A 24,867-nucleotide genomic window follows, 5' to 3' on the forward strand; every position below is an offset into this window, starting at 1 on the left:
GAAATGGCGAATTGTCACATTTAATACATGTCCATTGTGTAAAGTATTGTGAGTCCCAAGGTAACAACATTTTTCCGTTTTGTGTTCCAAAGTACTTACAGGTCTCTGAGTGTGGTGACACCTTGAGTAGTGAGGTGTGTTAGTTTACGTTGGGTGCACCACTACTGTTTCTTTCAGGGTAAACAAGAGGTGGCATGACTTCAGTGTATTGCTGTGCTCACCTGTTCACAGACACTAGCTTCTCAGTGTATTTCTCATTCAAGTTGTGGCCTGGTGTGTTCTTTTTTTCCTTGTGTCCAAGTGGCATAGTGGGTCTACCAACTGGGTAGTACAGGGCTTACATATGTGTGGAGTAATCTAGCTGTTACTCATGATGCATTGCCTGATATGCACTGTGACCTATTGTTTTTGTGCTCATGTGTCTGATGTATACAGGTGACTGATTCATTTCTGTTTCTTCTCCTTGCCCACAGCATCATCATCGGAAACCGAAGGAGACACCTGCACGGACCTGGAGGAGGGACCCAGCGACAGTGCCACCAGTGTTGTAGAGCCAGGAGGAGCCAGTGGCACGGAGGGCGAGGGGAGTCAGTCCGAGGACCTGTCTGGAGGCGATACCAGCTACGATGCCGACGGGTCCGACGCTGACCTCCCGAGGAGGCGGAGGCTGCAACACCACCTGGCAGCATCCCCACATCTGTCCCCGCCTCCTCCGTTACCATTTCCGCCCTCCCAGTTGCTCCCGTCCCTTCTGACCGTGCAGAGGCCCACCATGTCTCCTTCGGCCCAGGCACAGCACCCCCTGCCCCTGTCACCCCTGCTGCCCCCAGTGAAGAGTCTGTGGACATACTGCGGCAGTTGCAGGTTGGGCAGGCATCGGTGCTGAATGTCCTCCATGGCCACACTAAACTGCTTACACAGATGGTGTCGTTCATGGAGGGCATGTCAGCAACGATGTCTAACCAACGCAGGATTCTGCAGTCCATGGACTCTTCCCTGACGGCATCAGTTACTCTCCTGCAGTGCTCCGTCCCCCCCTACCCAAGACCCATCCACACTTCCCTCTCCCATACCTGTCGAACGCACACCCAGACTGTCACGATCACGCACTCCACCAGGCAAAGCGCACACCTCCTGGCATGCACACTCAGGGGGATGTAGGCACACCCACAGGGTCTGGGGACAGACGACATACAGGCAGCCACAGTCGCAGTCCGCAGTCCTCACAACCCTGTCCCTCCAAAACCACTCCCCTTAGCTCCCCTGACAAACGCTCACCCAAGGAGCTTTTTCTGGGTGGGCTGGACCTCGCCCCCACTGAGCCACCACCCCACAAGCGGGCGAGGAAGTCCCCGGGCATGGGAGTTGAGTCCCCCACCACATCAACCCCCTCCCCCAGGAGCGCTGCACCCCATCCCTCGCCCACCACACCCTCCCTTGACCCTGGGGAATCCTCAGGTGCAGAGGTTCGGATGGAGTACTGGCAGCGGTGTGCAGCGCCAAGCTCACCTCCACCTTCGGCGCTGCCCTACCCCCTGTGGTGGAGACGTCCACCCCTGTACCCACCACACCTACCTTTCCCCTTCCTGTCCCTGTGGTGCCTGGTACTGCCACAGATGATGCCCCACCCCCGTCCGACAAACCTGGAGGTTCATTTATGCAGGCAAGCTAAGGGTAGACGCGGTCCCCTACGTCCCCCCTTGGACTTTACGTATTGACTGGCCATTGGCCTCTGTAAATAGTCTATTTTTTGATAATTTGTTTTGTGCTGAATGAAGCCTTTATTTTTACTTTCAACACTATTACATTTCAGGTACTTGATGTTGGTGCTGAGGCTCCTGGAGTTGGTGTTCTGGTAATGTGTTAGGGTTCTGAGAAATGTTTTTGTATGATGGTCATGAGGTGGACCATGGTATCTCTGTGCCATCACAATGTCTCTGCAAAGAATCATTGGTAGTGTGTGTTCATTTTGTTTGCAGACATTGACCCAAGGAGTGTTCCTTCCTCTGTGGCACGTGACATCTTCCATGCAAACAGTTGCACTATTGTTGTGCTGACCTGTGTCAACATTTCCTTTGTTGGTGACGGATCCCTTCAACAATGGCCATCCCTGCTCCCCGATGTCTCCTGCTGAATCGCCTGTGCCATCCTTGCTAGTCACTGTACTTGTGTTTTGAGTATGTCGAAATGCCTTTAGGGACAAATTCACCCTTTTCAGCACTATGCATGTGTGTAATCACAGCCTACCACACAAATGGTACTTGTTATGCAGGGTATTTGGGCACCTGACTCAAAATTGTGGGCATTGTATCTAGGGGACATCCACCCTATTCCTTCCATGAGAGACAACATCTTGGTGGCTGGACCAGCACCTGGACATTCCTATCAGTCCTGGGATGTGCGTGACAGTGTGTGTCCCCTTTGGCTATCTTAGTTTTGTAGGCAGTTACATGACTATACAGTCTTGTGGCATGATAACAGGGTGTGTATTGTGCTGCATCTGCCATGGGTGGGTATGCATGTGTTATTTGTCCTCACACCCACATGTGGTGTGTCATGCAGTGGGTGAAAGACATCCATCCTCCTGGGAGTGGGACACTGCTGTCAGTGATGTGTTGTTATAGCACTGTCATCATAGTCCAAAGTTAGGGATGCGTACATATCACCATGTAGGTGTGGTCATCTGATAATGATGTACACCCCCCATATCTATGTCCACTGCTGGGAGTCCTTTGAACCCACCCCTCAGATTGCAGGCCACTGCTGGTTGTCATATGCACCAACCCCCATGTCTCTGTCCACTGCTGGGAGTCCTCTGCACCCACCCCCATGTCTATGTCCACTGCTGGGAGTCCTCTGCACCTACCCCTCATATTGCAGGCCACTGCTGGTTGTCATATGCACCCACCCCCATGTCTCTGTCCACTGCTGGGAGTCCTCTGCACCCACCCCCAGGTCTCTGTCCACTGCTGGGAGTCCTCTGCACCCACCCCCATATGTCTGGACACTGCTGGGAGTCCTCTGCACCCACCCCCATGTCTCTGTCCACTGCTGGTAGTCATATGCACCCACCCCCATGTCTCTGTCCACTGGTGGGAGTCCTCTGCACCCACCCCCATATGTCTGGACACTGCTGGGAGTCCTCTGCACCCACCCCCATGTCTCTGTCCACTGCTGGGAGTCCTCTGCACCCACCCCCATGTCTCTGTCCACTGCTAGGAGTCCTCTGCACTCACCCCTAATATTGCAGGCCACTGCTGGTTGTCATATGCACCCACCCCCATGTCTCTGTCCACTGCTGGTAGTCATATGCACCCACCCCATGTCTCTGTCCACTGCTGGGGGTCCTCTGCACCCACCCCCATATGTCTGGACACTGCTGGGAGTCTTCTGCACCCACCCATCATATTGCAGGCCACTGCTGGTTGTCATGTGCAACCACCCCATGTCTCTGTCCACTGCTGGGAGTCCTCTGCACCCACTCCCATGTCTCTGTCCACTGCTGGGAGTCCTCTGCACCCACCCCCATGTCTCTGTCCACTGCTGGGAGTCCTCTGCACCCACCCCATATGTCTGGACACTGCTGGGAGTCCTCTGCACCCACCCCCATGTCTCTGTCCACTGCTGGGAGTCCTCTGCACCCACCCCCATGTCTCTGTCCACTGCTGGGAGTCCTCTGCACCCACCCCTCACATTGCAGGCCACTGCTGGTAGTCATATGCACCCACCCCCATGTCTCTATCCACTGCTGGGAGTCCTCTGCACCCACCCCCATGTCTCTGTCCACTGCTGGGATTCCTCTGCACCCACCCCTCATATTGCAGGCCACTGCTGGTTGTCATATGCACCCACCCCCATGTCTCTGTCCACTGCTGGGAGTCCTCTGCACCCACCCCCATATGTCTGGACACTGCTGGGAGTCCTCTGCTCCCACCCCATGTCTCTGTCCACTGCTGGTAGTCATATGCACCCACCCCCATGTCTCTGTCCACTGCTGGGAGTCCTCTGCACCCACCCCCATATGTCTGGACACTGCTGGGAGTCCTCTGCACCCACCCCCATGTCTCTGTCCACTGCTGGGAGTCCTCTGCACCCACCCCCATGTCTCTGTCCACTGCTTGGAGTCCTCTGCACCCACCCCTCATATTGCAGGCCACTGCTGGTTGTCATATGCACCCACCCCCATGTCTCTGTCCACTGCTGGTAGTCATATGCACCCACCCCATGACTCTGTCCACTGCTGGGAGTCCTCTGCACCCACCCCCATATGTCTGGACACTGGTGGGAGTCCTTTGCACCCACCCCCATGTCTCTGTCCACTGCTGGTAGTCATATGCGACCCACCCCCATGTCTCTGTCCACTGCTGGGAGTCCTCTGCACCCACCCCCATATGTCTGGACACTGCTGGGAGTCCTCTACACCCACCGCCATGTCTCTGTCCACTACTGGGAGTCCTCTGCACCCACCCCTATGTCTCTGTCCACTGCTGGGAGTACTCTGCACCCACCCCCATATGTATGGACACTGCTGGTATTTATCTGCACCCACCCCTATATGTTTGTCCACTGCTGGTATTCATCTGCACCCACCCCTATATGGCTGACCACTGCTGGGAGTCCTCTACAGCCACCCCTACATGTCTGGACACTGCTGGTATTGATCTGCAGCCACCCCCATATGGCTGGCCACTGCTGGGAATCCTCTGCACCCACCCACCCACCCCCTTGGAGCAGTACACTGCTGGCCTGGACCTACACACACACCATGTCTCTGTCCACTGCTGGGAGTCCTCTGCACCTACCCCTCATATTGCAGGCCACTGCTGGTTGTCATATGCACCCACCCCCATGTCTCTGTCTACTGCTGGGAGTCCTCTGCACCCACCCCCAGGTCTCTGTCCACTGCTGGGAGTCCTCTGCACCCACCCCCATATGTCTGGACACTGCTGGGAGTCCTCTGCACCCATCCCCATGTTTCTGTCCACTGCTGGTAGTCATATGCACCCACCCCATGTCTATGTCCACTGGTGGGAGTCCTCTGCACCCACCCCCATATGTCTGGACACTGCTGGGAGTCCTCTGCACCCACCCCCATGTCTCTGTCCACTGCTGGGAGTCCTCTGCACCCACCCCCATGTCTCTGTCCACGGCTAGGAGTCCTCTGCACTCACCCCTAATATTGCAGGCCACTGCTGGTTGTCATATGCACCCACCCCCATGTCTCTGTCCACTGCTGGTAGTCATATGCACCCACCCCATGTCTCTGTCCACTGCTGGGGGTCCTCTGCACCCACCCCCATATGTCTGGACACTGCTGGGAGTCTTCTGCACCCACCCATCATATTGCAGGCCACTGCTGGTTGTCATGTGCACCCACCCCATGTCTCTGTCCACTGCTGGGAGTCCTCTGCACCCACTCCCATGTCTCTGTCCACTGCTGGGAGTCCTCTGCACCCGCCCCCATGTCTCTGTCCACTGCTGGGAGACCTCTGCACCCACCCCATATGTCTGGACACTGCTGGGAGTCCTCTGCACCCACCCCCATGTCTCTGTCCACTGCTGGGAGTCCTCTGCACCCACCCCCATGTCTCTGTCCACTGCTGGGAGTCCTCTGCACCCACCCCTCACATTGCAGGCCACTGCTGGTAGTCATATGCACCCACCCCCATGTCTCTGTCCACTGCTGGGGGTCCTCTGCACCCACCCCCATATGTCTGGACACTGCTGGGAGTCTTCTGCACCCACCCATCATATTGCAGGCCACTGCTGGTTGTCATGTGCAACCACCCCATGTCTCTGTCCACTGCTGGGAGTCCTCTGCACCCACTCCCATGTCTCTGTCCACTGCTGGGAGTCCTCTGCACCCACCCCCATGTCTCTGTCCACTGCTGGGAGTCCTCTGCACCCACCCCATATGTCTGGACACTGCTGGGAGTCCTCTGCACCCACCCCCATGTCTCTGTCCACTGCTGGGAGTCCTCTGCACCCACCCCCATGTCTCTGTCCACTGCTGGGAGTCCTCTGCACCCACCCCTCACATTGCAGGCCACTGCTGGTAGTCATATGCACCCACCCCCATGTCTCTATCCACTGCTGGGAGTCCTCTGCACCCACCCCCATGTCTCTGTCCACTGCTGGGATTCCTCTGCACCCACCCCTCATATTGCAGGCCACTGCTGGTTGTCATATGCACCCACCCCCATGTCTCTGTCCACTGCTGGGAGTCCTCTGCACCCACCCCCATATGTCTGGACACTGCTGGGAGTCCTCTGCTCCCACCCCATGTCTCTGTCCACTGCTGGTAGTCATATGCACCCACCCCCATGTCTCTGTCCACTGCTGGGAGTCCTCTGCACCCACCCCCATATGTCTGGACACTGCTGGGAGTCCTCTGCACCCACCCCCATGTCTCTGTCCACTGCTGGGAGTCCTCTGCACCCACCCCCATGTCTCTGTCCACTGCTTGGAGTCCTCTGCACCCACCCCTCATATTGCAGGCCACTGCTGGTTGTCATATGCACCCACCCCCATGTCTCTGTCCACTGCTGGTAGTCATATGCACCCACCCCATGACTCTGTCCACTGCTGGGAGTCCTCTGCACCCACCCCCATATGTCTGGACACTGGTGGGAGTCCTTTGCACCCACCCCCATGTCTCTGTCCACTGCTGGTAGTCATATGCGACCCACCCCCATGTCTCTGTCCACTGCTGGGAGTCCTCTGCACCCACCCCCATATGTCTGGACACTGCTGGGAGTCCTCTACACCCACCGCCATGTCTCTGTCCACTACTGGGAGTCCTCTGCACCCACCCCTATGTCTCTGTCCACTGCTGGGAGTACTCTGCACCCACCCCCATATGTATGGACACTGCTGGTATTTATCTGCACCCACCCCTATATGTTTGTCCACTGCTGGTATTCATCTGCACCCACCCCTATATGGCTGACCACTGCTGGGAGTCCTCTACAGCCACCCCTACATGTCTGGACACTGCTGGTATTGATCTGCAGCCACCCCCATATGGCTGGCCACTGCTGGGAATCCTCTGCACCCACCCACCCACCCCCTTGGAGCAGTACACTGCTGGCCTGGACCTACACACACACCATGTCTCTGTCCACTGCTGGGAGTCCTCTGCACCTACCCCTCATATTGCAGGCCACTGCTGGTTGTCATATGCACCCACCCCCATGTCTCTGTCTACTGCTGGGAGTCCTCTGCACCCACCCCCAGGTCTCTGTCCACTGCTGGGAGTCCTCTGCACCCACCCCCATATGTCTGGACACTGCTGGGAGTCCTCTGCACCCATCCCCATGTCTCTGTCCACTGCTGGTAGTCATATGCACCCACCCCATGTCTATGTCCACTGGTGGGAGTCCTCTGCACCCACCCCCATATGTCTGGACACTGCTGGGAGTCCTCTGCACCCACCCCCATGTCTCTGTCCACTGCTGGGAGTCCTCTGCACCCACCCCCATGTCTCTGTCCACGGCTAGGAGTCCTCTGCACTCACCCCTAATATTGCAGGCCACTGCTGGTTGTCATATGCACCCACCCCCATGTCTCTGTCCACTGCTGGTAGTCATATGCACCCACCCCATGTCTCTGTCCACTGCTGGGGGTCCTCTGCACCCACCCCCATATGTCTGGACACTGCTGGGAGTCTTCTGCACCCACCCATCATATTGCAGGCCACTGCTGGTTGTCATGTGCACCCACCCCATGTCTCTGTCCACTGCTGGGAGTCCTCTGCACCCACTCCCATGTCTCTGTCCACTGCTGGGAGTCCTCTGCACCCGCCCCCATGTCTCTGTCCACTGCTGGGAGACCTCTGCACCCACCCCATATGTCTGGACACTGCTGGGAGTCCTCTGCACCCACCCCCATGTCTCTGTCCACTGCTGGGAGTCCTCTGCACCCACCCCCATGTCTCTGTCCACTGCTGGGAGTCCTCTGCACCCACCCCTCACATTGCAGGCCACTGCTGGTAGTCATATGCACCCACCCCCATGTCTCTATCCACTGCTGGGAGTCCTCTGCACCCACCCCTCATATTGCAGGCCACTGCTGGTTGTCATATGCACCCACCCCCATGTCTCTGTCCACTGCTGGTAGTCATATGCACCCACCCCCATGTCTCTGTCCACTGCTGGGAGTCATCTGCACCCACCCCCATATGTCTGGACACTGCTGGGAGTCCTCTGCTCCCACCCCCATGTCTCTGTCCACTGCTGGGAGTCCTCTGCACCCACCCCCATATGTCTGGACACTGCTGGGAGTCCTCTGCACCCACCCCCATGTCTCTGTCCACTGCTGGGAGTCCTCTGCACCCACCCCCATGTCTCTGTCCACTGCTGGGAGTCCTCTGCACCCACCCCTCATATTGCAGGCCACTGCTGGTTGTCATATGCACCCACCCCCATGTCTCTGTCCACTGCTGGTAGTCATATGCACCCACCCCATGACTCTGTCCACTGCTGGGAGTCCTCTGCACCCACCCCCATATGTCTGGACACTGCTGGGAGTCCTTTGCACCCACCCCCATGTCTCTGTCCACTGCTGGTAGTCATATGCGACCCACCCCCATGTCTCTGTCCACTGCTGGGAGTCCTCTGCACCCACCCCCATATGTCTGGACACTGCTGGGAGTCCTCTACACCCACCGCCATGTCTCTGTCCACTACTGGGAGTCCTCTGCACCCACCCCTATGTCTCTGTCCACTGCTGGGAGTATTCTGCACCCACCCCCATATGTCTGGACACTGCTGGTATTTATCTGCACCCACCCCTATATGTTTGTCCACTGCTGGTATTCATCTGCACCCACCCCTATATGGCTGACCACTGCTGGGAGTCCTCTACAGCCACCCCTACATGTCTGGACACTGCTGGTATTGATCTGCAGCCACCCCCATATGGCTGGCCACTGCTGGGAATCCTCTGCACCCACCCACCCACCCCCTTGGAGCAGTACACTGCTGGCCTGGACCTACACACACACCATGTCTCTGTCCACTGCTGGGAGTCCTCTGCACCTACCCCTCATATTGCAGGCCACTGCTGGTTGTCATATGCACCCACCCCCATGTCTCTGTCTACTGCTGGGAGTCCTCTGCACCCACCCCCAGGTCTCTGTCCACTGCTGGGAGTCCTCTGCACCCACCCCCATATGTCTGGACACTGCTGGGAGTCCTCTGCACCCATCCCCATGTCTCTGTCCACTGCTGGTAGTCATATGCATCCACCCCATGTCTATGTCCACTGGTGGGAGTCCTCTGCACCCACCCCCATATGTCTGGACACTGCTGGGAGTCCTCTGCACCCACCCCCATGTCTCTGTCCACTGCTGGGAGTCCTCTGCACCCACCCCCATGTCTCTGTCCACGGCTAGGAGTCCTCTGCACTCACCCCTAATATTGCAGGCCACTGCTGGTTGTCATATGCACCCACCCCCATGTCTCTGTCCACTGCTGGTAGTCATATGCACCCACCCCATGTCTCTGTCCACTGCTGGGGGTCCTCTGCACCCACCCCCATATGTCTGGACACTGCTGGGAGTCTTCTGCACCCACCCATCATATTGCAGGCCACTGCTGGTTGTCATGTGCACCCACCCCATGTCTCTGTCCACTGCTGGGAGTCCTCTGCACCCACTCCCATGTCTCTGTCCACTGCTGGGAGTCCTCTGCACCCGCCCCCATGTCTCTGTCCACTGCTGGGAGACCTCTGCACCCACCCCATATGTCTGGACACTGCTGGGAGTCCTCTGCACCCACCCCCATGTCTCTGTCCACTGCTGGGAGTCCTCTGCACCCACCCCCATGTCTCTGTCCACTGCTGGGAGTCCTCTGCACCCACCCCTCACATTGCAGGCCACTGCTGGTAGTCATATGCACCCACCCCCATGTCTCTATCCACTGCTGGGAGTCCTCTGCACCCACCCCCATGTCTCTGTCCACTGCTGGGAGTCCTCTGCACCCACCCCTCATATTGCAGGCCACTGCTGGTTGTCATATGCACCCACCCCCATGTCTCTGTCCACTGCTGGTAGTCATATGCACCCACCCCCATGTCTCTGTCCACTGCTGGGAGTCATCTGCACCCACCCCCATATGTCTGGACACTGCTGGGAGTCCTCTGCTCCCACCCCCATGTCTCTGTCCACTGCTGGTAGTCATATGCACCCACCCCCATGTCTCTGTCCACTGCTGGGAGTCCTCTGCACCCACCCCCATATGTCTGGACACTGCTGGGAGTCCTCTGCACCCACCCCCATGTCTCTGTCCACTGCTGGGAGTCCTCTGCACCCACCCCCATGTCTCTGTCCACTGCTGGGAGTCCTCTGCACCCACCCCTCATATTGCAGGCCACTGCTGGTTGTCATATGCACCCACCCCCATGTCTCTGTCCACTGCTGGTAGTCATATGCACCCACCCCATGACTCTGTCCACTGCTGGGAGTCCTCTGCACCCACCCCCATATGTCTGAACACTGCTGGGAGTCCTTTGCACCCACCCCCATGTCTCTGTCCACTGCTGGTAGTCATATGCCACCCACCCCATGTCTCTGTCCACTGCTGGGAGTCCTCTGCACCCACCCCCATATGTCTGGACACTGCTGGGAGTCCTCTGCACCCACCCCCATGTCTCTGTCCACTGCTGGGAGTCCTCTGCACCCACCCCTATGTCTCTGTCCACTGCTGGGAGTACTCTGCACCCACCCCCATATGTCTGGACACTGCTGGTATTCATCTGCACCCACCCCTATATGTTTGTCCACTGCTGGTATTCATCTGCACCCACCCCTATATGGCTGACCACTGCTGGGAGTCCTCTACAGCCACCCCTACATGTCTGGACACTGCTGGTATTGATCTGCAGCCACCCCCATATGGCTGGCCACTGCTGGGAATCCTCTGCACTCACCCACCCACCCCCTTGGAGCAGTACACTGCTGGCCTGGACCTACACACACACCAATATGAAGGTAACATGCAGGGCCAGACCATAACCCCACATTCGTGGCGTGTGTACGCCTCGTATCCCAAATGTACTGGTGCCGTAGGGGAACGGGTGAAATGCACCGTACCCCCGCATTCATTGCGTGTGTACGCATCGTATCACTATTGTACTGGTGCCGTAGGGGTACGGGTGAAACGCACCGTACCCCCGCATTCATTGCGTGTGTACGTATCGTATCACTATTGTACTGGTGCCGTAGGGGTACGTGTGAAACGCACCGTACCCCCACATTCATTGCGTGTGTACGGTCCGTATCTCTGTTCTACTGGTGCCGTAGGGGTACGTGTGAAACGCACCGTACCCACGCTTTCATTGCGTGTGTACGGTCCGTATCACTGTTCTACTGGTGCCATAGGGGTACGTGTGTAACGCACCGTACCCATGCATTCATTGCGTGTGTACGCTCCGTATCACTATTCTACTGGTGCCGTAGGGGTACGTGTGAAACGCACCGTACCCACGCATTCATTGCGTGTGTACGGTCCGTATCACTGTTCTACTGGTGGCGTAGGGGTATGTGTGAAACGCACCGTATACATGCATTCATTGCGTGTGTACGGTCCGTATCACTATTGTACTGGTGCCGTAGGGGTACGTGTGCAACGCACCGTACACGTCCACTGCCGTTGTTGCGGTACGCAGGGGTTGCTGGCCACGCCCCCCCAAATGACCAGACCCTGGTGGTAATGTATGGGCTCCATATTATAGGTTTGGATTTGGGTATGGGGTATGTTTCCTGCCCCTCACCCCCACCCTGGCCCCTGGGTGTTGTTCTCACCTTCTGCGGCGTGTGCGTCGGGTCCGGTGCACCAGGTCGTAGGCTAGGAGGACCGGGATGACACGTACGATGGGGTTCATGGCGTGTACGTCACGTACCGGGGCTCTGTTGCGTAGCGGTTCGCGTAGGACTCTACTTTTCCGGCTGTGTTTGGCTCCCGTAAAAAAAGAGCCGTACGGAGTGATGTAGGGACGAATCGTACTTACTGGGCCGGAAACCGCTGCTTGAATACGTCCGGACGTCGCGTACAAGCTGTTCCAGATCAGAATCGTTGTTTTTTTTTACCAATACGGTCTTTTGCACGAAACGTACGGAAATAGGCTTTCTGTACGAATAGTACTTCCTAGGTTGTACGGAATGTTTACCGGGCACGAGTCGTACGGAGAAAACGCTCCGTAAAACGATTCGTACAGCCTTTTTCCAGGATTGGAATCGGCCCTGCTATCTACAACAGGTAAGTACAAAAACAGGTAAGTACAAAAATATCGAATCCAAAATATCCTTGTAAATAATATAGTTTGTTAAAATAGTGAATTTTTTAAATGTCTTAAAAGTAATGTAAAATAATGAAATAATGAATATAATTAAGTAAAACATACTTAAAATACTTAAATATCCTTAAAATTAATAAATAATTAATGTAAATAAAAAAACATGCATTTTTATATTTTTTAATACATATATATGTTAACTTAATATTATTAAAAAATATTCAATATTTTTAGTGTTCGATAGCGGGAGGGTAAAATTTACTATTCCCACTCCAGTGAGTGCAACAGTAGGGAAAGTGTTGGATAGCGGGAGGGTAAAAATTACTAGTCCCACTCCAGTGAGTGCAACAGTAGGGAAAGCGTTGGATAGCGGGAGGGTAAAAATGACTATTCCCACTCCAGTGAGTGCAACAGTAAGGAAAGCGTTGGATAGCGGGAGGGTAAAAATTACTACTCCCACTCCAGTGAGTTCAACAGTAGGGTAAGCGTTGGATACCGGGTAGGTAAAAATTACTATTCTCACTCCACCAAATGTAACAGTAGAGAAAGTGCTGGATAGCGGGAGGGTAAAAATTACTACTCCAGTGAGTGCAACAGTAGGGAAAGTGTAGGATAGCATAGGGGTAAAAATTACTATTCCCACTCCAGAGAGTGCAACAGTAGGGAAAGTGTTGGATAGCGTAGGGGTAAACATGACTATTCCCACTACAGTGAGTGCAACAGTAGGGAAAGTGTTGGATAGCGGGAGGGTAAAAATTATTATTCCCACTCCAGTGAGTGCAACAGTAGGGAAAGTGTTGGATAGTGTAGGTGTAAAAATTACTATTCCCCATCCAGTGAGTGCAACAGTAGGGAAAGTAATGATTTGATAATTAAATATATATAAATTAATTATCAATACCAATAAAAATGTAATACCAACTATTTACCAATTACAAATTATTTAATAATTAATTAATTATAAATACCAATAAATATTCATTATTAAAAATTAATTAACTAATAATAATAATTAAGAACAAATTAATTTTCAATTCTAAAAAGTAATAGGTAATAAAAAATATTACCAATTAATAATTAACAGTAAATTAATTATCAATACACAAAAATAATTTCAATAATTACTTAATTACAATTAAATTACTTCCCACCCTAGTCCCCTATAAAACCCACAACCCGCTCCAAATAATAAATTAATACAATTAATATAATTATCAATTAATCAATTAATACCAATTAATTACCAAATAATAAAAATGTATTACCAATTACTAATTAATTAACAATAAATTAATTATCAATACCAATAAATAAAATTAAATAATGACTTAATTACAATTAAATTACTTCCCACCCTATTCCCCTATAAACCCACAACCCGCTACAGAACTAAAATGCAAAATTAAATTTAAAATATTTATTAATTCCTAAACATTTATATTTAATTTACTATAATTAAATTACTTCCCACCCTATTCCCCTATAAACCCACAACCCGCTACGGAATTAAATCAAGCAAAAATTAAATAACATAAAACTCATCACAAGAATAATACATACTTTTAACACATATACTAACACTTAAATCACTATAAAAAAATCTATATTTTTAACAACTATATTATGAATGTCTATATTACTAACTTCGATATTATGAAAATCAATATTTCTTACCTGAATTTCGATATTCTGCACCACTATATTTTTGCAATTCGATATTCTGTCCATTCTATATTAAAAACTCGATATTCTGTCCAGTCTATATTTTTTTTCTCGATATTGTGACTAGTTACCAAGAGTTTTGCCAGTATTTTCAACTCCGGATTCAGCAATGATATCGGCCGGTACGAGCTGCATTGCTCAGAAGGTTTTCCTTGTGTATGAATCACTACCACATTGGCCAATCTTTGTGTATCGGGAAGGATCCCCTTGTTCACACTTTCTTCGTACATGTCTATCAAGTAGGGGGCAACAGTAGATGCATTTATTTTAAATTGCTCAATGTGGAGATCACTCAGACCCATTGCTTTACCCGATTGTAATGATCCGATTGCCTTAACCACCTCTTCCCTGGTAAGACCTAACTCTAATTCTTCTAGAACCAGAAGTTTAAGGGTGGCCAGCAAATCCTGTGCTTCTTCATAATTAGACGTACCAGCCAACTCATATATCAATTTTAGATGTTCAGCAAAGGCCTCTGCTATACTATTCCTATCTTTGAGTCAATCCCCCTCTTTTGTCACAATTTCAAATGCTCCCTTTTATCTAACCACGCCAATAGCTAGCTCGCTTTATCCCCAATTTCATAAACCCGACATTGGGAGGCGGGACGTAAAGGGAGGTAATATTAATTAACCTACCCTCCCAAATCCCCTCATGTATCCTGTGTTGGCCACCAATTTAAACCCCTGTCTATTCAAAGAACAATACAGTGTTCCTTGTATGTGCGTCTCCTGTAGTAGCACCACATCTGGGGCCTGTCTCTTTACATATTGTAGTACAATTCCTCTCTTTATTCTATCCCCCAATCCATTAACATTCCAGGAAAGTAGTTTGATACGGCCCAGTCGTGGACTCTTCCCCAAGGTTGGTATGTTCCGCATCGTAGGTTCCTCAAAATAGTGTAGCCACGGATCCCCCGCCCCTCCCTTTCTGTGTGTATAGGACGATATTACAGCCTGTCTTAATGTAGGTCTGTCTAATGGTAGGTCACTCATCTTCCATGCACTATCAACAAATAGAATTTTGAAACATATTAAACAATAAACTATACCACAACAATCCAGAGGGGACCTCCCCAAACCCACACCCTCCTGCCTCCCTGCAACGTGGACTCCAAACTGCCCACCCCCCAACTTTGCAGAGCGCCTGCTTACCCATACCCTTCAAACCTTGCTTAGGGAAACGTGGCCTGACTAGCCCCACCATCTTATGCACATAAGTCATCACACATACTGGCAATATACTCATCTACAGATTCGGCACAGGGAGTCTCTCTCGGGTCTTGTTGTAATTAGGTCACCACCAGTTCATGCGGGGAGTAGAACTTCGGTCATAGTCCTCGTCCTCATTTCACCAACACCCCCTCCATCGCATTACCTCATGCATGTATATCCCATTTCAGAATGAGTGCTCCAAGTGTTAGTACTCCCCTACACTGGGGTAATCATGGTATCTGTCTTGTTACAATGCTTTGGGCCAATCAGGATCCTCCCGCAACGTGTTGGTCTCCGTCGTCTTGTACTAAATCCTGCCGTTGTTGCTGCTTGGTCCAACGTCGTTCCTGTCGATCCGAATTTCCTCTGGGTTCAACTCGTCGCCAGCCATCCAGCCAGTCTTGGGCCTCCTCCGGATCGACAAAGAACCAGTTTTTTCCCTCCGCCTTCACACGCAGTTTCGCCAGAAAGAGCATGGCATATTTAACCCTCTGTGTCCTAAGAGCTTTTTTAACTTTCAGAAAGGAGCGTCGCTGCTTCTGCACTTTGGCCGTAAAATCTGGAATAAAAGATATGGTGCTGATTTTCATATTTAAGAGGAGGTGCATTCCGAGCAGTTTGGAGGATAACGTCCTGCGCGCGAAAGTTGAACACCCTTGCAAGAATGGGTCCGGTGGAGCACCCTGGTTTGGGTCTTCCCCCGGTATGCGGTGGGCACGTTCAATGGTGACATATTTTGAGAGGCGCTTAGGTTGTAGGTGGTTCAATACTAAGTCTTCGACAAACAGATCTGTGGATGTGCCTTCCTCCCTTTCTGGCACTCCTAAGATGCGGACATTGTTCCATTGTTTTTTCATTTCTGATGTGTCAGCCACAAGGCCTTTGGTGCAGTCTTCCACCTCCAGCACTCTAGAGTCCATTTTTCTGAGGTCTGCTCGAGCAAGGTGATATCAGTGGCGACCGAGTCTATAAACCCTTCCAGTGAGGTGCGAACTCCATTAATCGCCACCATTATATCTTGCAGCGTAGGGGATTCCTGGTCCCTTGGGGCCACTCGGCTCTCCTGATCAATACTTGCACCTAATGGTACCCCTTCCTGTGATTTTCGTCCACTGTTCGTCCTCACGCTAGCATATACCAATTGACTTTGCTGCCTCGTTTCTCGCTTTTGATCTGCCCCGGTGAGCCGCCTTTTGTGAGCGATTGTCTCTGTGAGGTCTCCAGTGTTCACCAGGCCGAGTTTCACCTGGAGAACCACACGCCCAGGCTCTCCGTCACCACCAGCCGAGTCTCAGCCTCCCGTTGGCAGGGTAATCAGCGCACTCAACACCGCTGCTTTTCAAGTTGGGGCGGCCGCTCACTTCACGGCCCTCATTCATCAGCACTAAGCCAAATTAAAACACTGGGGTCTGGTCTCTTGGTGCTCTTCCCTTTACGATGGGTGATGCTCTGTGCCGGATGAATATCAGGATAGATAACGGACTAGGCCGGTCGGTGCCAGAGCCGCGCTAGTGTGCGGCCATTACTCCCGGCAGTTGGAAACGCCCCGGCAGTTGGCCACGCCCCCCGTCATCAGTGCAGTCTTGATGTATTGGTTTCAGACTTTGGGGTTTGAGTGTCTGTCTCTCAACTAATTTTTCAAGCATGTCCCAAATCCCCTCCTAGTTCCTGACATTTGTTTGATCTTTTCGAATTCCCAGCCTACAGAATGCATTACAAGTGGCAGCAATGTCCAATCGGAGTATTAGTCTCTACTTTTGCTACAGATTTTGCATCACATAATTTCTTGCTTGATGATAGTGTTGTTGACACTATCACAGATAATAACCTGATAAGATAGAGAAATAAAGCATCTATGCAGGATCGGGACGGTGTTAAACCTCAAGACTAGATGAGGCAATGGCTCCCTAAATATCACCTCAACACAAATGAATCAAGTAGCATTTCATTAAATAAACCATGAAGAGCTGCGTTAAACCCCAAGATGGAAGATGGGCCTAGTTTGGCCAGACACAGGGAAATACAGTTCTGTCAAGTGCAGTGTTTAGTTTTAGTGCGGAGATGTTCATAATGTTGAGCACACATGGAATCAGTTTCACAGAATCTCAGCCGGATGTATATAATAATCGGAAGCAAACACAAATCTTGAGTTCCGTAGCAGAATAGATAGGTCGGGCAGTTCGCCCCGGACTGTTCTTCCTGCAAGGGCTCACAACTGATATGCATTTTGCAGTTCCTTGCCTGTAATGGTACAGTGAGCAAAAAGATGGACTGGAATGCGCCCGAGTTTAATGAGTAGCAGTTGAGATTAATTCAAGCTTACTGCCATCACTTTTTTGCTTTTCCTCAATGATCAGAATGTTTGCTATCAAAGGGTGGCTGTTTCAGCTATGTAGAGACAAAATTCCTTCTTCCTAAATTGGGATGAGCATACTACTCTTTAGTGGGTTGCTTTTAAGAGCGCCCAGAAGACATTTCCATTTATCTCTTGTCCCTCTTTTTCCCACATCTTTACTCTACTATTTGTAGCAAAATTAAGCAGCATTAATAGAGGATTTCCTTGCGGCTGACTGAAGAGCCACCAGATAGGACTGGATAAAAGGAAGGGCTTACAAATGTCACCCGTGCCTTTTGTAAAACCTGATGTGCTCACTACACAAATCAGGCACCGCTGTCAGTTTAATACTGCCCTTAAACAAAGTGGATACAAAGAAAAAGGGCATCATGATGCAGTGGGTACAGACATAAGGTATTAGATCAATGAGACATACAGGTTTTGCAGAGAATTATTTTTCTGACATACAGTGCAGCAGCACCAATTGTCACAATCCAGCAAGTGTGCCTGAGGATGGTTCCCAGCAGTTTCCGCAGGTATACCAAATTGGAGTTTCACTGCAGATTGCCACAAATTGGTACAGGTGTGTGTTTATGCCTGTGGCTGGGAGTTTAGTCGGTGAAATTCATGGGGCGGGAAGTATGAGAATGAGAGCTAAAGAAGCAGTTGGCCACAGGGTGAAAGTGTGAGGAAACCAAGGCTCGGGATGGATTGTTTCTGTGAGAAGCAGTCAGTACTGATTTGCATTAAGTGGGACTCTTGGGCTGATTTCGGGTTTGGTTTGGTTTCGGGTCTGTTGCAACGGTGGCTGAGTAGCCCGCCCGAATTTGAATCCGGGCTTGGCTTTGGCACGCCATGGACTTCTTCTATGTAATGGCCAGGAGAACAACTAGAGCGACTACCAAAATGGCCTCTCAAGTTGTCTCTGAGAAAAAATAATATGCAGTGCAGAACTCCCTTCTATACAATGTTTGAGCTCCCCCCCCAGTTAAAACTATATATTGTATAGCAATAATCTGTGGAAATTGGGTTTCAGCAAACATATTTTTAATTTGCACATCACCAAGTAAAGTGTCCTGATTTGTTTTTATCCTATTACAATATTTTTTTCATCACACAGAATTACAAAACAAGGGCTTTCATAACAACTAAAATGTATTTTGAAATGTTTGTACTGATTACTTTTTAGCTATTTAAATGTGTGTTAGAATAAAACAAGACATCTTACAGTCTTTCAGTTTATACTTTTTGTACAGCACATTGAACTTTGAAGTCAGAGGAAAAAATGTAATTGTAGATGTGAACCTGACTTTTGACCTCTCTGAACACAGAATAAATGTGACAAGATAAAAACAAGATTTAAAGGCATCTTTAATGCTCCTTCACCGTGTGAGTAAACAGAACACATGTTGTTTGTCAGCTCACCAGAAGGGGTGAGTAGGCCTTAAATATAGCTTGCACTGATAAAATCTGATTCACTATAGTGAGTGGGCAAGTAGATCTGTCAAGGCCTGCAAAGTAAAAGATGTAATTTAATCAGCAGTGACTGCATCAATTCAATCTTTGCAGGAAGCTATCAGACATTTCATAGCAGCCTCCTTTAACAGACTGAGGGACCAATGTACTTTCCTTTCTTCAAGAAGAAGCTCATAGCTGCTTGGGTCGAAGTACCCGACCCTCAAGAGTTAAAGATTCTTCTTTTACAAAAAACAAGTTACTGAGACATAAACGTTTATGGAGCCTTCCATCCCTTCTTGTTCTGGGGAGCAGGGTGCTCATGATATCCAAAGCAAAAAGCCCAACAAGTTATGTTTGTTTGGGATCCCTTTTTAAGTATCAGGCAAACCCAGTTCCCATACCCCTGGGTCCTTCATATAATGATTCTATATCCTCACCTACTGGTCTTCAAGGGGACACTGAAGACCATTAGTCTTCCAAAAGAGGGAAGGACAGATCAGACGCAGATTTAATTGTGACAGAGGATGATCTCATCCCACTATCGGTTAGTTAAATCAGTTTAAAGCTTCCCCCACCCCAAGAAAGTTGGATGGCAGACTCACCCTCTTTCTTCACAATTGGAGTTTGATAATGTCAAACCACTGTGTTACAAATGGAGTTTCTGGTTGGCTAAGGTATACACCTAGGCCAGGCAGAACCCACCACTCTAGTTAGGGTAAGCTAGATACACAGCTGAGATAACCTGTGCTCACCCACTGGTAGCTTGGTGCAGAGCAGGCAGGCTTATCAAAAGAGGCAATGTGTAAAGTATTTGTGCAACACACACTCACACACATTAACACAATGAATACACCACAAAAAGACTCCACACAGGTTTTTAAAAATAGGTTGTTATTTTATAAACACATTACGGCCAAAATGATAAAAGACCAATGTATACTTTGGAAGATATGCACATTTCAAAATACAGGTAAAATACAGCAATTGTAGGTTAAAATGTTTCTGATCCACGCAGTGGATCATTGGGTGTCAGCAGAAAGCTCCTACCAAATATCGTGCCCAACCGGCACTCATTGAAAGATCTGCACGGGTCCTTCGGCAACAGGGTGTGCAGCAAAGTACAGTTGCCTGCGAGTGTGCAGGGTGGTTTCAAGGACCTAGCTGGTCCGAGGTCTCAGTCGCAGTACCTTGTCTACAGCAGTGGAGGCTTGCCTCACTCGGAATCCCCTGCTGGAAAGTGGTGCGGCAACAGGCTGCACTGGTCAATCCTGGAGGCAGTCTCGGGGGTCTGCTGTCAAAAGGGAGAAATACAGAGGCAGCCATTCCCCGCGATCAGGTCTCTCAATCTGGAGCGGTCAATGTTGGGATGCAGCGTTGGGTCTGCTCACGCTGGCAGACTGCACTGACGCAAAGAGCTCCCGTTGACAAGGCAACCCAGTGGGGCCACACTGAGAGAGCTTCCCTCGGTGCTGCGGCTTAGTTAGCAACAGGGTGCTCAGAGCTATTCAAAAGCAAAGAGCTTGGTCTTTACTGAGACACGCTGGTCCTGGAGTCACTACTGATCCTCCCGATCTGGCAGCCCAGTGGGGCTGTGCTGATTCTGAGCAAAGCACGATCTCTTCTGCTGGCCAATATCGACCACTGCTTCTGACAAAATGCTCATTCTGAAGGAGCACCAGCCGGTGAGCAGTCATGGTCTGATTCTGGTCGAAGTGTAGCTGCTGGACCACTACATTGCAGAGTTCCACAGCAGGGGTTGAGGTCTTTGATGGCTCTGAGACTTCGGAAACAGGGGGCAAGCCAGCAAGTCATTGGAGAGCACTTTGAGTTCAGCACACAAAAGGTAGCAGGCAGCCGGCCAGCATAACAAGGCAGGTAGCAAAGTAGCAGTCCCTCCTTCAGGACAGCAAGCAGCAGGCCAAGACAGCAGACCAGTCAGCAGAGTGGCAGTACCTCCTGGCAGCACAGCAGTCCTTCTGGCAATGTGCAGATGTAAATCCAGCAGCGTCTGGTTACAGGTCCAAGAAGAGTCTAAGGGGTCAGAGACCAAGTACTTATAGCAAAAAGTGCCTATGATGTAGGGAGTGACACAAAGGAGCTCTCTGAAGTGCATAAGGATCCCTTTCAACCCAGTCCTGTCTGCCAGGTTATCTGTGGGGGCTAATCAGCCATTTATCAGGACAGGACACTATCTATTAATTTGTGTCAGCCCCCTCCCATTCCTCCCTGCCCAGAAAGACCCATCAGAATACAGATGAGCGCTCAGAATGCAGATGAGCCCCACCTTCCTCTGTTTGTGACTGTGTAGAGGCAATGCACAAAATGTAGCTGTCGCCCAGCCCAGACGTGTATTGGAGACTGGCTGCAAAGCACACAAAGTTATAAGCACAGAGTTATAAGCACAGAGAAACGCGGCTGCTGAAGTTCATCGGCGAACTGTTCTCCATGTATTAGATACTGGTTACTAGTTATTCAACTATTGGGTAAAACAATTTAATACCCTTGAAAGTTCATCAGTGGACTCCATGTATTAGATACCGGATGCTAGTAATTCAAACACTTGGGTAATCTCCAATAGCCCAACCCTTTTCCCATATCGTATAGCTACAAGCAGAAGCAAGGTGACACCTATCCCTTCCTTCTTGCATAAAACCGCCTGCAGAGTTTGGTCCATCAATATGAAGACCACACAGACTGGATCCTAACCCAACCTTGATGTTAAATGACTATATTAATTATACCACCGGCATAACAGAAGTGCCCAGGTCCCCAGAATCTCCGTCCTGAAGAGACGCCGTAATCATAGAGGGTCAAAACGTCGTCGACAATTGATAGAGGATAGTCCAAGAAAGACTAGAAAACACTCTAGTGCTTATGAATCACTCTGAAACCCTTATGGACATCCTTTCTACTTCAATAACCAACTCCCCTTTTTAAAAATTGTCACTGTAGTTATATTCACTGTTTTGGTTATGGTCACTCCACTGGGGTCACATAAGTCACGGATTTCCATTATGTATGTGTAAATAGTGTCAATACACAGTATAAATTTATGACCATTTTCTACAATTGAAATTAAAGGCACTTACTTCGACTGAAGTGAGTGTTACATGAGAACGGTTTTGTGGCTCTAAGTTTTCTTTAGTCATATGTGTTCTTTGAAGTCAATTATTGAATATAACTTAAAAACAAATGTGATACATATTGACTACATTGCATGCTAATTCTGCTTAAATCAATACAAGACAGTAATACCTTGGTAACCCCTTCGCTGCTAGGCCTTTTCCCCCCCATGCTATGCCTTTTTTTGGCTATTTGGGGTAGTTCACGCTTAGGCCCCTGTAACTTTTCGACCACATAAGGTATCCACGTCAAATTTGCATCCTTTTTTTCCAACATCATGGGCATTCTAAAGGTACCCAGGGTTTGTGGATTCCCCTGGAGGGGACCCAGAAATTAGCCAAAATACAGGTAAAAAAAATGTTTGGGGGGGGAAATGGGAAAAAAGGGCTACAGATGAAAGCGTCTGTTTTTTTCCCTGCAAATGGTATCAACAAAGGGGTTGTGGTGCTGAAATCACCATTTCCCAACTTTCAGGGACAAGCAGACTTTTGTCAGAAAACTAAAAAAATGTACAGTTTTGGCATTTTTCAGGGACATAGCCTATTTTTGCTATTTTTTGTGCTTTCAACCTCCTTCCAGTTAATGGTAGAAATGGGTATGAAAGCAATAATGGATCCTGGAAAGCTATACTTTTCGGAGAGGTAGACAACATTCTGAATTCAGCAAGGGGTCATTTGTGTAGATCCTTCAAGGTTTCTTTATAGAAACTAACAGTTAAATATAGGAAAAATTGAAAATTAGTTGAAAAAAACAGCCATTTGTGCCAACGTTTTCACCTGTAACTTCTTCTAACTGTGACAGCTGTTTGAAAGCAATATATCATTACATCCGCTAGACCTTTCTGGTTGTGGCGATATATAGGACTTGTAGGTTCACCAAGAACCTTTCTGGTTGTGGCGATATATAGGACTTGTAGGTTCACCAAGAACCCAGAGCCAATAACTGAGCAGCGTCTTGGAATGGTTTTTCATTATGTTCTGGGTATATAGCAAATATTGAGTTTAGAAACAGTAGATATTTGTACATTTCCGAAATTGTGAGTACCCATACTAGCATGAGACTTATAGGTCATTTTTCAAAATGACTTCCTTTTTTTACACATTGTATTTCATTTGGAAGGCAGAAATGCATCGAAAGTCAATAGGTAATAACAGTTGCCCTACAATTCTGTGTTACCCTAAGTCTCCCGATAAAAATGGTACCTCACTTGTGTGGGTAGGCCTAGTTCCTGCAACAGGAAACTGTCCAAAACACAACGTGGACACACTTTATTTTTACAGTGAAAAATGACCCTTTTTTTGCAAAGTGCCTAGCTGTAGATTTTGAACCCTAGCTCTGCCGGCACCTAGGTAAACCTAGCAAACCTATACATTTTTGAAAAGTTGACACCCAGGGGAATCCAGGATGGGGTGACTTGTGTGGCTCTCACCAGGTTCTGGTACCCAGAATCCCTTGCAAACCTCAAACTTTGTCCAAAAACCAAATTTTCCTCACATTTCTGTGGTGGAAAGTTCTGCAATCTGCGTGGATCCACAAAAATGCCTGTCTCGGGTACTTGGGCCTCTCACACAAGTGAGGCACCATTTTTATCGGGAGTCCTGGGCGAACGCTGGGTGGTAGGAAATTTGTGTCAGCCCGGTGATGCCACAACTTTCCCACACAAAAATGTGTGGAAAAAGTGATTTTTTCAGCTACAGGTTTGCAGGGGATTCTGGGTTAGAAAACGTTGGGGGATCTCCGCAAGCCATACCTCCCTGGAATTCCCCGGGTGTCTAGTTTCCAGAAATGTGTGGGTTTGGTAGGTTTCCCTAGGTGGCCGCCGAGCACGGGGCCAAAAACCCAGGTGACCTCCCTTGCAAAATCAGGTCGTTTTGTGATAGGCAATTTTAATGTCACCTCAATACATTTTGGGCCCTTGCTTCTTGCGGGTACTTGGGACTTCCACACAAGTGAGGCACCATTTTTATCGGGAGACCTGGGGGAATGCTGGGTGGTAGGAAATTTGTGTCAGCCCCGTGATGCCACAACTTTCCCACACAAAAATGTGTGGAAAAAGTAATTTTTTTCAGCTAAATTTGAGGTTTGCAGGGGATTCTGGGTAAGAAAAAGTTGGGGGATCCATGCAAGCCATACCTCTGTATAGTCCCCCGGGTGTCTAGTTTTCAGAAATGTGTGGGTTTGGTAGGTTTCCCTAGCTGGCCGCTGAGCACGGGGTCAAAAACCCAGGTGACCCCCCTTGCAAAACCAGGTTGTTTTGTGATAGGCAATTTTGATGTCGCCTCAATACGTTTTGGGCCTTTGCCTGTTGTGGGTACTTGGGCATTCCACACCAGTGAGGCACCATGTTTATCAGGAGACCTGGGGGAATGCTGGGTGGTAGGAAATTTGTGTCAGCCCGGTGATGCCACAGCTTTCCCACACAAAAATGTGTGGAAAAAGTGATTTTTTTCAGCTAAATTTGAGGTTTGCAGGGAATTCTAGGTCAGAAACTGTTGGGGGATCCACGCAAGCCTTACCTACCTGGAATCCCCCAGGTGTCTAGTTTTCAGAAAAATGTGGGTTTGGTAGGTTTCCCTATCTGGCCGCCGAGCATGGGGCCAAAAACCCAGATGACCCCCATTGCAAAACCAGGTTGTTTTGTGATAGGCAATTTTAATGTCACCTCAATACGTTTTGGGCCCTTGCTTCTTGCGGGTACTTGGGCCTCCCACACAAGTGAGG

Source organism: Triturus cristatus, chromosome 6, assembly GCF_964204655.1.
Source record: "Triturus cristatus chromosome 6, aTriCri1.1, whole genome shotgun sequence".
NCBI classification, from domain to species: domain Eukaryota; kingdom Metazoa; phylum Chordata; class Amphibia; order Caudata; family Salamandridae; genus Triturus; species Triturus cristatus.